Below are 16,412 nucleotides of genomic sequence, written 5' to 3' on the forward strand. Positions count from 1 at the left end.
GGGTGCATGGGGTGGTCAGAAGGAGCATAGGCCTATATATAGTGTGGCCATGGTTTGCTCCAGGGCCTAATGTTTGGGCACCAGAGCGTAGCCACTTTGTGTTCGGGAAAAAGGTTTTCCTCTTGAATGTATTTGCCATTTGAGTCAATGAGGAGCACAATCTCTGGCTTTTGTGTGACCTCAGTGGATGTGTGGGTGTTGTCAAGAGGGTTATCAGGGGAGCTGACAGGGGGGCTGTTAGGAGGGTGTGGGTTCTGTTGGGTTGGTGGATTCTGTCTGTCTGTCTGTCTGTCTGTCTGTCTGTCTGTCTGTCTGTCTGTCTGTCTGTCTGTCTGTCTGTCTGTCTGTCTGTCTGTCTGTCACTCTGTCACTCTGTCACTCTGTCACTCTGTCACTGTCACTCACTCACTCACTCACTCACACACACACACACACACACAGTAGTTTCTTCACCAGACCTTGTGTTTAATGAGGATTGATAGAGATGGTCTGCTGGTCATTTGGTCTGTTTTTCTATTACTTGGGTCTGTTGGCTGGAGGGCTGGCTGTTGCTGACCTCGCCAGTACTTGTCCAGTCACTGTGCCGACCGGTTACGCTACATTTACCTTTAATCACCATGGATCTAATCGCCAACATAATTGTCGTTGTGGTTATTATCGTTGCGGGTTATTACCATGGCATCTATAAGTGCTGAAACGACAGCATGTCTTCCCAATAACACAGAACATTAAGTAACAGCCCTACTGTGTGCATACGTGCGTACGTGTGTGTCTATGTGTGTGTATGTCTATGTGGGCGTGTGTGTCTATGTGGGCGTGTGTTTGTGCGTTTGCATGTGTGGGTTTGGTTGCATGTGTGGGTTTGTTTGCATGTGTGGTTGCATGTGTGTGTGTGGTTGCATGTTTGGGTTTGGTTGCATGTGTGGTTGCATGTGTGTGTGTGGCTGCATGTGTGGGTTTGGTTGCATGTGTGGTTGCATGTGTGTGTGTGGTTGCATGTTTGGGTTTGGTTGCATGTGTGGTTGCATGTGTGTGTGTGGCTGCATGTGTGGGTTTGGTTGCATGTGTGTGTGTGTGGTTGCATGTGTGGGTTTGGTTGCATGTGTGTGGGTTTGGTTGCATGTGTTTGTGTGTGGTTGCATGTGTGGGTTTGGTTGCATGTGTGGGTTTGGTTGCATGTGTTTGTGTGTGGTTGTGTGTGTGTGTGTGTGTGGTTCCATGTGTGTGGTTCCATCTGTGTGTGTTTGTGTGTGTGTGTGTGTGTGTGTGTGTGTGTGTGGTTCCATGTGTGTGGTTCCATCTATCTGTGTTTGTGTGTGTGTGTGTGTGGTTCCATGTGTGTGTGTGTGGAGGGGGGGGGGGGGGTCCACCCTCTCTGCCAGTGGCGATTATAGCATGTAAATCTGGGTGGGGCAAACTTAACCAATTTTTCTAGATGCCAGTGAAGCCACTACACAACACAACAGAACACTTAACAATACATCAAATTCACTATAACGCGACAGACGGTGTCCACAAACTGTTAGGGCATAAAGCTTGTCCCAACAGCAGAGCTTTCCTATCAGCACCATGGGAGTGAATCCTTATCACGGCTACACCCGGCTATCAGCGGAGTCTTGTCTAGCAGCGAAACAGTTCATTCAGCCTCATTTGCCATAACTGATATTGCTGACTTGCTTAAAGATGCACTATGCAGAAATCGCTCTGCCATTTCCTGGTTACTAAAATTCTAATAGTTTGCCTCATTTCCATTTATGTGACAAAACAGGCAGTGTAGAGAATCATTGTTCAATCTGAACCACTGTGAAATATCTTTTTAATAACCAGAGCAGAGAGAGAGAGAGAGAGAGAGAGAGAGAGAGAGAGAGAGAGAGAGAGAGAGAGAGAGAGAGAGACAGAGAGGTAGAGAGAGAGAAAGAGAGAGCTTGCTTTGGCAATGTAAACATGTTTCCCATGTCAATAAAGTCCCTTAAATTCAAATTGAATTGAGAGAGAGAGATGCGGATTCAGTGGTTAGCCTACCATTTAAAGTATTTTATTATGTGTTCTATAAAGGAAAGAAAATACAATCACGAAGATCCACTTTTAAATCAAAATCAAATCAAATTTTATTTACTTTTATAGACAATATATCAACGCACAGACAACAAAACAACCCTCACAATATAACTGTAATTACATGGGTCTACTACTGAACTTTTAGTTGAATTTGTTTATTTGTGTAGGATGAGACAGGCAACCATGGTTACAGACCCAACAACATTATATACAGAGCCTTCGGAAAGTTTTCAGACCTCTTGACTTTTTCCACACTTTACAGGCTTTTGTTACTTTACAGCCTTAATTGATAAAATAATAATAATAATCCTCATCCATACCCCATTTTAACAAAGCAAAAACAGGGTTTTAGACATTTTTGCTAATTTATAATTGACATTTACATTTGTATTCAGACCCTTTACTCAGTACTTTGTTGAAGGTCCTTTGGCAGCGACTACAGCCTCGAGTCTTCTTGGGTATGACGCTACAAGCTTGGCACACCTGTATTTGGGGAGTTTATCCTATTCTTCTCTGCAGATCTTATCAAGCTCTGTCAGGTTGGATGGGGAGCACTGCTGCACAGTTATTTTCAGGTCTCTCCAGAGATGTTCGATCGGGTTCAAGTCCAGGCTCTGGCTGGGCCACTGAAGGATATTCAGTGACTTGTCCCAAAGCCACTCCTGCGTTGTCTTGGCTATGTGCTTAGGGTCATTGTCCTGTTGGAAAGTGAACCTTCTCCCCAGTCTGAGTTCCTGAGAGCTCTGGACCAGGTTTTCTCTGTAGGATCTCTCTGTATTTTACTCTGTTCATCTTTGCTTCGATCCTGACTAGTCTCCCAGTCCCTGATGCTGAAAACATCCCCACAACTTGATATCTGCCACCACCATCATGCTTCACCAGGGATGGTGCCAGGTTTCCTCCAGATGTGAAACTTGGCATTGAGGCCAAAGAGTTCAATCTTGGTTTCATCAGACCAGAGAATCTTGTTTGGTTCCTTTTGGCAAACTCCAAGCGGGCTGTCATGTGCTTTTGACTCAGGAGTGGCTTCCGTCTGGCCATACCATAAAAGCCTGATTGGTGGAGTGCTGCAGAGATGGTTGTCATTCCGGAAGGTTCTCCCATCTCCACAGAGGAACTCTAGAGCTCTGTCAGAGTGACCATTGGGTTCTTGGCCACCTCCCTGACCAGGCGGCCAGCTCTAGGAAGAGTCTGGTCTGGTGGTTACAAACTTCTTCCATTTAAGAATGATGGACGGCAATGTGTTCTCTGGGACCTTCAATGCTGCAGACATTTTTTGATACCCTTGCCTAGAGCTGTGCCTCGACACAATCCTGTCTCGGAGCTCCATGGACAATTCCTTCTACCTCATGGCTTGGTTTTTGCTCTGACATGCATTGTCAACTGTGGGACCTTTTATAGAGAGTTCTGTGCCTTTTCAAATCATGTCCAATCAATTGAATTTACCACAGGTGGACTCCAATCAAGTTGTAGAAATAGCTCAAGGATGATCAATGGAAACAGGATGCACCTGAGCTCAATTTCGAGTCTTGTAGCTAAGGGTCTGAATATTTATGTAAATAATTTATTTCTGTTTTCTTATTTTATACATTGGGTAAACATTCTAAAAACCTGTTTTCACTTTGTCATTATGGTGTATTGTGTGTAGATTGCTGAGGATTTTTATTCATTTAATACATTTTAGAATAAGGCTGTAACGTAACAAACTTTGAAAAAAGTCAAGGTGGTATACTGTGGTATCCCCTCCTCGTGGAGAAAAGCACAAGAGCTAATTATAATACACAAAGTAAGCAAAACAATGAAATGCATCATTCTGACTTTGGCTAAAATGCTCAATAAGATACTAATGAGATAGTCTCCATTGTTATATTACTTATATAGGCATAAGAACGATGAGCGAATAAGATGCAAGCCCTAATTTCGAGTAAGACTTGAACGAGCTGGGACGGACAACGTTGCCAATATCCTTATTCATTCAGCACTTTTGAAATGGACAGCGACATCATTCAGGACATGGGCCGTTCTTAAATTATTCTCCCTGTACACCAAGTCAGAACCACAGGTTAAATATCTGTGGCATAATAAGCAATGAAAGCTCTTAAAATATTTGATGATGACATTTCTCTAAAACAGGCTATTGGCTACATGGGTACCACCAAGTCAGAACAGTAGTTATGAAGGGAAAAGTGACCAAATTCATAGGGTTAGACACACAGCTTTCTACACAGCATACATGTAGTGTTACTTTCTACAGTATACAGTACATCTCTTCCTGGCATATTACATCACTGTTACAGCAGCATATAAAGAGCGGCAGTCCCAAGATCTGGCCCATGGTGTGTGTGTGAATGTTTTTATCATTTCATCAGTGTTTATTTTGGATTGTGCTTGATGTACCCTTAAAAAGGGGATCATTGTCGTAATGGTTTTGTAGCCTGTAATCTTCTTCACTCACGGTCTCAAAAATACACCTGAAAATGCCTGGACAGGAGTTGGCCGACTCATCATGGCCCCGCAGTGCTGTCACACCATTGCCACACAGAATTTAATACATGCTATAATTCTGGCAAGCACATACCTATTCTCCTCCGTTTGTTGGTTGTGAAGGTCAACGGCTCTTCTTTGTGTCTAGACGTTTTATGTGTGGCGTCTAGCTGAGCAACAACGTTTGGTTTCCCCAGTAATCCCAGGTCAACGGCTCTTCTTTGTGTCTAGACGTTGTATGTGTGGCGTCTAGCTGAGCAACAACGTTTGGTTTCCCCAGTAATCCCAGGTCAACGGCTCTTCTTTGTGTCTAGACGTTGTATGTGTGGCGTCTAGCTGAGCAACAATGTTTGGTTTCCCCAGTAATCCCAGGTCAACGGCTCTTCTTTGTGTCTAGACGTTGTATGTGTGGCGTCTAGCTGAGCAACAACGTTTGGTTTCCCCAGTAATCCCAGGTCAACGGCTCTTCTTTGTGTCTAGACGTTTTATGTGTGGCGTCTAGCTGAGCAACAACGTTTGGTTTCCCCAGTAATCCCAGGTCAACGTTGCTTTGCTATGCTCGCAGTTAGGCACTGCTTCCTTCCAAACCACTCAGGGATGAATTTGAGATTTCTGACTTGTTTTGTAATGTTTATGTCCAATGGCCGATGAGCACAGATACGTTTTATCTCTAATTTCTCTTCATATGACAAGTATTTAAAAGGGTTTGCCAGTAGATTGCCAAACTTTATTCATGATGATAGCTGCTTATCTATCTAGCTAGCTTGCTAGCTAAGATTTTGAAAGTATGATGTTGACATGATCAGTCCAATCAAAGCTACGGGAGATATAATGTGATTTGACATAATTTTATCTGTGGCCAATGACCTTGAGCCTTCTTGGACAAGCACTTCAACTGTAAATCTATGGCACCATTCAAGGGGGGCTTGAACTGCCTAGCTCTCCTGTAGATTATGAGTGACAGAACGCTGAGACAATCAGAGAATATTAACAATGCCTACTCTCTGTGCCTTCGTTGGCTACCCATCCACCACAGTATTGAAACGGATGCATTTTGGAGCTGCCTTACTCAAAGAAAGAGACCAAGTTCATGTGCTGTTTTGTTAACTGAAGGATATTTATTTTTTATTTTTTTTTAAACATTTTTTGCTGAAATGATATGTGACACGAATGAATGCCAGAGCCCCACCTGCTCTGAATGACGGGTCGCTACTGCACTCCACCCAAAGTGGGTGAAAATGCACTTTAATGATGAAATTGAACTTATGTTATAAAATACATTTTATCAAGACAAATATGATTATTCATGTTCTGAATCGTTCAGTGGGGTCTTTCGCTAACATATCATTAACATTATACATAAAAAGTTGCCACCTAAGACATCTGATGATAAGCACCGAGCTCTGTTGGCGTAGCTGTGCAGGTTTCGCGTAAGAATTTTACATTCTGTGGTCGTCATCTTCAAAAGTTGTTTCCGCGGGTCGTAAAATGCTAATTTAGCATGACACGAGCTGAATTACATGTAAAATGCTAATTTAGCATGACACGAGCTGAATTAAATGTAAAATGTTAATTTAGCATGACACGAGCTGAATTACATGTAAAATGCTAATTTAGCATGACACGAGCTGAATTACATGTAAAATGCTAATTTAGCATGACACGAGCTGAATTAAATGTAAAATGTTAATTTAGCATGACACGAGCTGAATTACATGTAAAATGCTAATTTAGCGTGACACAAGCTGAATTAAATGTAAAATGCTAATTTAGCGTGACACAAGCTGAATTAAATGCAAAATGCTAATTTAGCGTGACACAAGCTGAATTACATGTAAAATGCTAATTTAGCATGACAAAAGCCTAGCTGACAAGATGCTATTTTCCTGATTTCTGACCACTTTTTTTGTCTTGCTTCCATTGATTTAGTCCTCCTGGCCATCCTACAAGGGTAAAAACTCCAATAACCTTTGAGGGTATTATGATAGCGATATGATAGATCCATTGGTCCAAATATGTGTTTCGATTGGACACCCTAGCAAGCCGGGGCAATTGATCATGTTTTATGGAAACGTTCTTTTTAAGCATTTTGTTTTAAGTCCCCGGACTTTAACCACTTGGAATCAAAACCTAAACCCTTTGAGATGTTTTTGCTTTTACCCTGTAACCATGTGGAATTAATCCTGTAACCACGCAGATTTAATGTGTGGAATTGCCAGGTGAAACTACGAGATCTTGTTGATTACTAGCACTGGGTGAACTGTAATCGTAGGTGTTGAGCTTATGGTACAGTAGCTAAAGACCTCTGTGTTTATTACATTTCTCAATTTGAAATATGACCCCTTCCCTCCCTCCCTCCCTCCCTCCCTCCCTCCCTCCCTCCCTCCCTCCGTCTCTGTGGGACTAACTGTGTGTGTTATTGCTTCTGGTTTCCCTCATCTGGTCCCAGAACACAGGATCTGTGTGAAGCCACCATGACGGATCCATATGTGTGTGTGTCTGTGTATGTTTGTGTGTGCAGCCACCATGTTAGATCGTTGGGAAATTGAATTACCCGTCTGAAAGCTCTTCAATCAGACGGATTATCCGCTATGTGTGTGTGTGTGTGTGTGTGTGTGTGTGTGTGTGTGTGTGTGTGTGAGGGAGAGAGTGTGTGTGTGTGTGGTGTGCGCGTGTGTGTTTACTAAACGTGTACATGTATAAGTCACGCATCACTACCAGCACATCATTCAGGAGTTCTGACAGGGAGGGGTGAACAGGGGGAGGGGTGAACAGGGAGGGGTGAACAGGGGAGGGGTGAACAGGGGGAGGGGTGAACAGGAGAGGGGTGAACAGGGGGAGGGGTGAACAGGGGAGGGTGAACAGGGGAGGGGTGAACAGGGGGAGGGGTGAACAGGAGAGGGGTGAACAGGGGGGAGGGGTGAACAGGGGGAGGGGTGAACAGGGGAGGGGTGAACAGGGGAGGGGTGAACAGGGGAGGGGGAACAGGGGAGGGGTGAACAGGGGAGGGGGAACAGGGAGGGGTGAACAGGAGAGTGGTGAACAGGGGAGGGGTGAACAGGGGAGGGGTGAACAGGGGAGGGGTGAACAGGAGAGTGGTGAACAGGGGAGGGGTGAACAGGGAGGGGTGAACAGGAGAGGGGTGAACAGGGGAGGGGTGAACAGGGGGAGGGGTGAACAGGGGAGGGGTGAACAGGGGAGGGGTGAACAGGGGAGGGGTGAACAGGAGAGTGGTGAACAGGGGAGGGGGAACAGGGGAGGGGTGAACAGGGGAGGGGGAACAGGGGAGGGGTGAACAGGGGGAGGGGTGAACAGGGGAGGGGGAACAGGGGAGGGGTGAACAGGGGAGGGGGAACAGGGGAGGGGTGAACAGGGGAGGGGGAACAGGGGAGGGTGAACAGGGAGGGGGAACAGGGGAGGGGTGAACAGGGAGGGGTGAACAGGGGAGGGGGAACAGGGGAGGGGTGAACAGGAGAGTGGTGAACAGGGGAGGGGTGAACAGGGGAGGGGTGAACAGGGGAGGGGTGAACAGGAGAGTGGTGAACAGGGGAGGGGTGAACAGGGGAGGGGTGAACAGGAGAGGGGTGAACAGGGGAGGGGTGAACAGGGGAGGGGTGAACAGGGGAGGGGTGAACAGGGGAGGGGTGAACAGGGAGGGTGAACAGGAGAGTGGTGAACAGGGGAGGGGGAACAGGGGAGGGGTGAACAGGGGAGGGGGAACAGGGGAGGGGTGAACAGGGGGAGGGGTGAACAGGGGAGGGGGAACAGGGGAGGGGTGAACAGGGGAGGGGGAACAGGGGAGGGGTGAACAGGGGAGGGGGAACAGGGGAGGGGTGAACAGGGGAGGGGGAACAGGGGAGGGGTGAACAGGGGAGTGGTGAACAGGGGAGGGGTGAACAGGGGAGGGGTGAACAGGAGAGTGGTGAACAGGGGAGGGGTGAACAGGGGAGGGGGAACAGGGGAGGGGTGAACAGGGGAGGGGGAACAGGGGAGGGGTGAACAGGGGAGGGGTGAACAGGAGAGTGGTGAACAGGGGAGGGGTGAACAGGGGAGGGGTGAACAGGGGGAGGGGTGAACAGGGGGAGGGGTGAACAGGGGAGGGGTGAACAGGGGAGGGGTGAACAGGGGGAGGGGTGAACAGGGGAGGGGTGAACAGGGGGGGAGGGGTGAACAGGGGGGGAGGGGTGAACAGGGAAGAGAAACACACTTTTCCTGTAAAACTTCATTCTTCTCTCTGAAGTCACAACAGGATTAATAGAGGAGTGTGTTTGATGGATTTCCCCGCTCAGTGAAGACAGCTCTCACATAGCCCTGCTTCCCTAATTGCACCCTATTTCCTATACAGTGCACTACGTTTGACCAGAACCCTATGGCACTTTATAGGGAAGAGGGTGCCATTTGGGTCGTAGGCAAAGTTAACCAAAATAAAACTCCCTCTTTGAAGCATTCAACCCAGACCTCCTTTATTTAATAATGACCTATGATGGTGGAGCTGCTATCAGAAACACTACTGTGGTAAGGATCCACTACATGAGGGTCACAGGCAGACAGACAGACAGACTGGCAGACAGACAGACAGACAGGCCAGACAGACAGAATGCTTCATATCTGGCCCAGGCAACAGGGGAATCATGTCTGCCACTTAGCAGACGAAGCTTTTATCCAAGGCAACTGATCCCTGTGGGAATTGAACCCACAACCTTGGTGTTTCTAACTGAGCCACACAGGACCAATATAGATTTGTAAAGAGACAGACACCCTCCATTCACTGTAGAGGAAGAAACCTTCAGCGAAACCAGGATCAGATCGCAACAAGATCTCACGGTTTTACCAATTTGACTGAGACAGACGTTTCGCCAAACCTCAAATCTAGAAGTTGCTCCTAACGTCAAGTATTTTTGCCACCCTGGCTTGCTCCTCATTTTTCCAAATGGTTAAGGCTTAACTAAGGTTTTGGATATTTTTAAAACAATAAGTTTACACATACATTCCGAATGTTTAAAGGTTAAGGTTTGGGATAGAGTTAAAAATAAAACTACCACTGGGATTGAATATGCAACCTTTGGATCCGGAAACATGGAATTATGCCCATTTGCCTCCCCCGTCCACAATGCCAGAAATATTAGAGAAAGGAGAAGATACGAATCCCATTGGGCAATGAATGGAGGGATGTAAAACTCCCCCACTCAGCAGACTGTTGAACAATCGCATTCACGTTGTCATGCTCACATTCCCTTCTCAAAGTCAGGCAATGAGTCGAGAAACCTGCATATTTTCCTCAAAAGTACCCAATACTACGATTCCAAAGCTATACGATATTACAGAGAACAAGTTCATTATCTCACATCGCGAAAACATTTTGTAATGTTGTACTTCTTTTTCACATAATTCATGCTAATGTTGGGTTTTTGAGCTTGCGCCTAATTGACTACCTACCGTTCACTTCTTGAAGAATATTTAAAATAATTATATTTTATTTATTTGGACCAAAGAAACCAAGTGATAGATAACAATATGAATAAAAATGCATTAAAGCAAAAAGAGTGGTGTGTAAGTGGTTGGAAGCCCAAGAGCGTACAGTATATGAAAACCTTACACACAAAAAAACTATATACAATAGATAAGTACAAAACTATAGAAGGTTTGTTAAAACAGATAACAAAATGTACTAATTATAAATGTATAAATTAATTTATCACTGATCAGAAAAACTATATATATTGTTTTGTTTAAAAGTGTTTGTGTGCAGAGATGGCCATCTTGCTTCCCGTTCTTAGGAAACTATGCAGTATTTAGTTTTTATAATGTATTATTTCTTACATTGTTACCCCAGGAAATCTTGAGTCTTATTACATACAGCCAGGAGGAACTATTGGATATAAGAGCGACGTCAACTTACCAACATTACGGCCAGGAATAGAACTTTCCCGAAGCGGATCCTCTGTTTGGATCACCACCCAGGACAATGGATCGGATCCCAGTAGACGACCCAAAACATGGGCACCTCAAAAGGGGCGGATGGAGCGGCCTTCTGGTCATGCTCCATAGACATGCACATCGCTCACCGCTCCCTAGCATACTACTCGCCAATGTCCAGGCTCTTGACAACAAGGTAGACGAAATTAGAGCAATGGTTGCCTTCCAGAGAGACATCAGTGATTGTAGCATTCTCTGTTTCATGTAAACATGGTTCTCTTGGGATATGTTGTCAGAATCGGATCAGCCACCGGGCTTCTCCTTGCATTGTTCCCGACAGAGATGAACACCTCTCTGGGAAGAGGAAGGGCGGGGGTGAATGTTTTATGATTAATGACTCGCGTGTAATCATAACAACATACAGGAACTCAAGTCCTTCTGCTCACCCGACCTAGAATTCCTGATATTCAAATGCCGGCCATTTTGCCTACCAAGAGAATTCTCATCAGTTATAGTCACAGCTGTGTACATTCCCCCTCAAGCGAACACCAAGACGGCCCTCAAGGAACTTCCCTGGACTCTATTTAAACTGGAAAACATATCCAGAGGCTGCATTTATTGTAGCTGGGGATTTTAACAAAGCAAATTTGAGAACAAGGCTACCTAAATTCTGTCAGAATATTGATTGCACGACTCACAGGGCTAATATTCTCGATCACTGCTACTCTAAATTCCGTGATGCATACAAAGCCCTCCCTTCGGCAAATCCGACCACGACGCCATCTTGCTCGTTCCGTCTTACAGGCAGAAACTCAAACAGGATGTACCAGTGACAAGAACCATTCAAAGCTGGTCTGACCAATCGGAAGCCACGCTTCAAGATTGTTTTGATCAGGCGGACTGGAACATGTTCCGGTCAGCCTCAGAGAACAACATTGACCTATACGCCGACTCGGTAAGTGTGTTTATAAAGAAGTGCATTGGAGATGTTATACCCACTGTGACTATTAAAACCTCCCCTAACCAGAAACCGTGGATGGATGTTCGACATTCGGGCAAAACTGAATGTACGATCCACCGCATTAAACCGTGGAAAAAGGTCTTGAAATATGGCTGTAGTTATTCCCTCCGCAAGGCAATCAAACAAGCAAAATGCCGGTACAGGGACAAGGTGGAGTTGCAATTCAACAGCTCAGACACCAGACATATATGGCAGGGTCTACAGGAAATCACAGACTACAAAACAAAAACACTGAAGTCACGCTTCCAGACAAAGTAAACAACTTCTTTGCCCGCTTTGAGGATAATATAGTGCCACCGTCGTGGCTCGCTAATAAAGACTGCACCTCCCCTCTCCTTCTCTGTGGCTGACGTGAGTAAAACATTTAAACTTGTTAACCCTCGCAAGGCTGCAGGCCCGGACGGCATCCCTAGCCGCGTCCTCAGAGCATGTGCAGACTAACTGGCTGGTGGGTTTACGGACATTTTCAATCGCTCCCTATCCCAGTCTGTTGTCCCCACATGCTTCAAGATGGCTACCATTGTCCCTTTCCCCAAGAAGGCAAAGATAACTGAACTAAATGACTACCCCCCGTAGCACTTACTTCTGTCATCATGAAGTGCTTTGAGAGGCTAGTCAAGGATCATATCACCTCCACCTTACCGGCCACCCTAGTCCCACTTCAGTTTAAATACTGCCCCAACAGGTCCACAGAGGACACAATCACCATCACACTGCACACTGCCCACCTCATCTGGACAAAAATAATACCTATGTAAGAATGTTGTTCATTAACTACAGCTCAGCATTCAACACCAAGCTCATCATCAAGCTGGAGGCCCTGGGTCTCAACCCCGCCTTGTGCAACTGGGTCCTGGACTTTCTGACGGGCCGCCCCCAGGTGGTCAATGTAGGAAACAACATCTCCACTTCACTGACCCTCAACAATGGGGCCCCACAAGGGTGTGTGCTCAGCCCATGCCTGTACTCCCTGTTCACCCACGACTGCGTGGTCATACATGCCTCCATCATCAATTTAGCAAACGACACAACAGTAGTGGGCCTGATCACCAACGACTACGAGACAGCCTACAAGGAGGAGGGGAGGGCACCCGGAGTGTACTGTCAGGAAAACAATCTCTTACTCAACATCAACAAAACAAAGGAGATGATCGTGGACTTCAGGAAACAGCAGAGGGAGCACCCCCCTATCCACATCGAAGGGACAGCAGTGGAGAAGGTAGAAAGTTTTAAGTTCCTGGGCGTACACATCACAGGCAAATTGAAATGGACCACCCTCACAGACAGTGTGGTGAAGAAGGCGCAACAGCGCCTCTTCAACCTCAGGAGGCTGAAAAAATGTGGCTTATCAGCCAAAACCCTGACAATTTTACAGATGCACAATCGAGAGCATCCTTCCGGGCTGTATCACAGGCTGGTACAGAAACTGCACCGCCCTCAACCGCAAGGCTCTCCAGAAGGTGGTGGGGTCTGCACAACACATCACCGGTGGCAAACTACCTGTCCTCCATGACACCTACAGCACCTGATGTCACAGGAAGGTCAAATAGATCATCAAGGACAACAACCACCGGAGCCACTGCCTGTTCACACCGCTACCATCCAGAAGGAGAGGTCAGTACAGGTGTATCAAAGCTGTGACCGAGAGACTGAAGAACAGCTTCTATCTCAAAGCCATCAGACTGCTAAACAGCAATCACTAACTCAGAGAAGCTGCTGCCTACATTGAGACCCAATCACTGGACACTTTAATAAATGGATCACTAGTCACTTTAAACAATGCTACTTTAAATAATGCCACTTTATTAATGTTTACATACCTTCCATTACTCATATTACATGTACAGTCGAGAGAACAAGTATTTGATACAGTGCCGATTTTGCAGGTTTTCCAACTTACAAAGCACGTAGAGGTCTGTAATTTTTTATCATAGGTACACTTCAACTGTTAGAGACGGAATCTAAAACAAAAATCCAGAAAATCACATTGTATGATTTTTAAGTACTTCATTTGCATTTGTATAACTGTATATAGCAAATTATATGTATGTGATCATGAAAAACGTAAAGAATGCAATTTAGAAAGTAAAATTTCATGATCAACCGTGTAAATGCTTTGGATGAATCTAAAAAGATGTCAAGAGCGTATTTATTGTCGTTCAGGGCTATAAAGATTTTACCCAGAAGTTGCAAAATAGCCATTACTGTGGAGTAGGTTTTACAAAAAACATATTGGTGCTCATATAGAATACAGTGTCCTATTTTAGAAAACATGTTAGTACAGGTATTGGGCGATTATTTGTAAAAGATCTGGGATCAATACCAGTTTGCAATGATTTGGTGAAGATATACTGTACGTTAGAGGCTCAGTAATCGAGGATAACACTGATTTCACCAAAGAGGCACCGATCTCACCATGACCTGCTGTTTATATCTTTAAGTTACCAGTTTCCTCCATCACCCCCATTACATCGTCCCCTCCATTACATCGTCATCTCCATTACATCGTCATCTCCATTACATCGTCATCTCCATTACATCGTCACCTCCATTACATCGTCACCTCCATTACATCGTCATCTCCATTACATCGTCACCTCCATTACATCGTCACCTCCATTACATCGTCACCTCCATTACATCGTCATCTCCATTACATCGTCCCCTCCATTACATCGTCATCTCCATTACATCGTCACCTCCATTACATCGTCACCTCCATTACATCGTCATCTCCATTACATCATCACCTCCATTACATCGTCACCTCCATTACATCGTCACCTCCATTACATCGTCATCTCCATTACATCGTCCCCTCCATTACATCGTCATCTCCATTACACCGTCAACTCCATTACATCGTCACCTCCATTACATCGTCACCTCCATTACAGCTCCATTACATCATCATTTGAAATAAACTTTTTATACAATATATATATTTTTACTGAGTTGTAAACTGCATTTACTGAGTTGTAGACTGGTTGTGAATCAAGGTTTCCAGAACCTTCTGCTGCTCTCTAACGTGATTTAGCTAAGGGAAAGCAGTGGTGAAATAACAGAGTTGAAAGATGTGAGAAAAGTCTGGTAAGCAGACTTCACATCGGCCTGATTTATAAAAAAATTCCCAAGAAATATCATCAATCAACATCTTAAAGCGCTCACAATTACTTTTGTTAAATATTTTACCTTAATGCTACTAATCATTTCCCATCTATTAATTTCCAGCTGCAAATGTAACGATGTGCGCTGAGAATCAGGAAGTAAGTTCAGGGCGTGAATACATTTAATAAAGGAACGGAACATAAAACAAAACAAGAAACACAAACAAAGCACAGACATGAAGCTGGAACAGAAACAATAACGCCTGGGGAAGGAACCAAAGGGAGTGACATATATAGGGAAGGAACCAAAGGGAGTGACATATATAGGGAAGGAACCAAAGGGAGTGACATATATAGGGAAGGAACCAAAGGGAGTGACATATATAGGGAAGGAGCCAAAGGGAGTGACATATATAGGGAAGGAACCAAAGGGAGTGACATATATAGGGAAGGAACCAAAGGGAGTGACATATATAGGGAAGGAACCAAAGGGAGTGACATATATAGGGAAGGTAATCAAGGAGGTGATGGAGTCCAGGTGAGTGTCATAGTGCACTGATGCGCGTAACTAGGGTGACAGGTGTGCGCCATAACGAGCAGCCTGGTGACCTAGAGGCCGGAGAGGGAGCACGCGCAAAAGAGAAGTGTAAAATTGGAAAGGGGTCAGAAATGTCAGTCTAAATTATACCTGTATTAGCCACATTATTCAAAGAATACGTAAAAAAAGAATATGATCAATAAGCGTGGCAGTTGAACTGGTCAGTCTTGTGGGTTTATAGATAAGGGGACACAGATAGCGGGAGTATAACGCATTTTCAAAAAGTCAGATGTCAAGGAGTGTTTCTCACTTTTAAATACGTTTATGTTGTAATCACCCAATAGAAAACCAATGTTATCATCATTATTAATCAAATCCAAAGTTGATGCAAGGATATCAATGAAACTAACAATGTCAGAATCGGGTGGGCGATAGATGCATCCAATTACTACTTTTTACTACCACCAAAACATAACCAGGAGGGAATTTCTACCTAAAGAGATTCAACATCAGTGTTATCAGATGTAAGTGCAAGGTCCACTCTTACAAATAGTTGAAAACATTTATGAACAAAAATGGACACTCCTCCTCCCACTTTTGTGGTTTTACAATGGTGAACAGCATTATAAGGATACATGTCATAAAGAACGGTTGCCTCGTCAGTCAACCGTGTTTCTGAAAAGGGCAACAATGGAACATTCAGAACTGAGAGAAGATTAAGAACAAGGTGGTCATGATGTTTAGGAAGACTGCGAAAGTTCAATTGAAAGGTAGAAAATAAGCTTGTCTTAGATCAACTACTATAGAGGTTGTTAAATTGCTTAAAATTATTGTGAAATTTGAATCTGCATCAACACAATCATTATATTTATCGTTGGCCTCATTAATATCTAATGGATTACAAACTATGTTATTAGGGTTGATAACTAAGATAGATACACAGTGGGAATCATCTAGAGAATGTAACACAAGCATAGAAGTGTATGCCTCACATGTCCAATACAACCATACATTTATGTTAGTTTTATCCGTAGAGGTACACGTCCTATGTAATGTACATTCACACAGTCCACCTCACACCACTGAAGACTTCAGAGGATTATGACATTTAGAGCGATGTGTGTTTTTGGTCAGAAGGTTAGGTGAAGTACATAAACAAAGTAGAGTAAGTATGTGTGAAAATCATTTGACTATGGTGGAGTCACTTGCCATAGGCCAACGAGTGAGGAAGTGAGTGACCAGCTGATTATACTTCAAGTATGCAATGTTGCAATTTTAACGTTCTTCA

This window comes from Oncorhynchus nerka, linkage group LG19, assembly GCF_034236695.1.
Source record: "Oncorhynchus nerka isolate Pitt River linkage group LG19, Oner_Uvic_2.0, whole genome shotgun sequence".
Taxonomy (NCBI): domain Eukaryota; kingdom Metazoa; phylum Chordata; class Actinopteri; order Salmoniformes; family Salmonidae; genus Oncorhynchus; species Oncorhynchus nerka.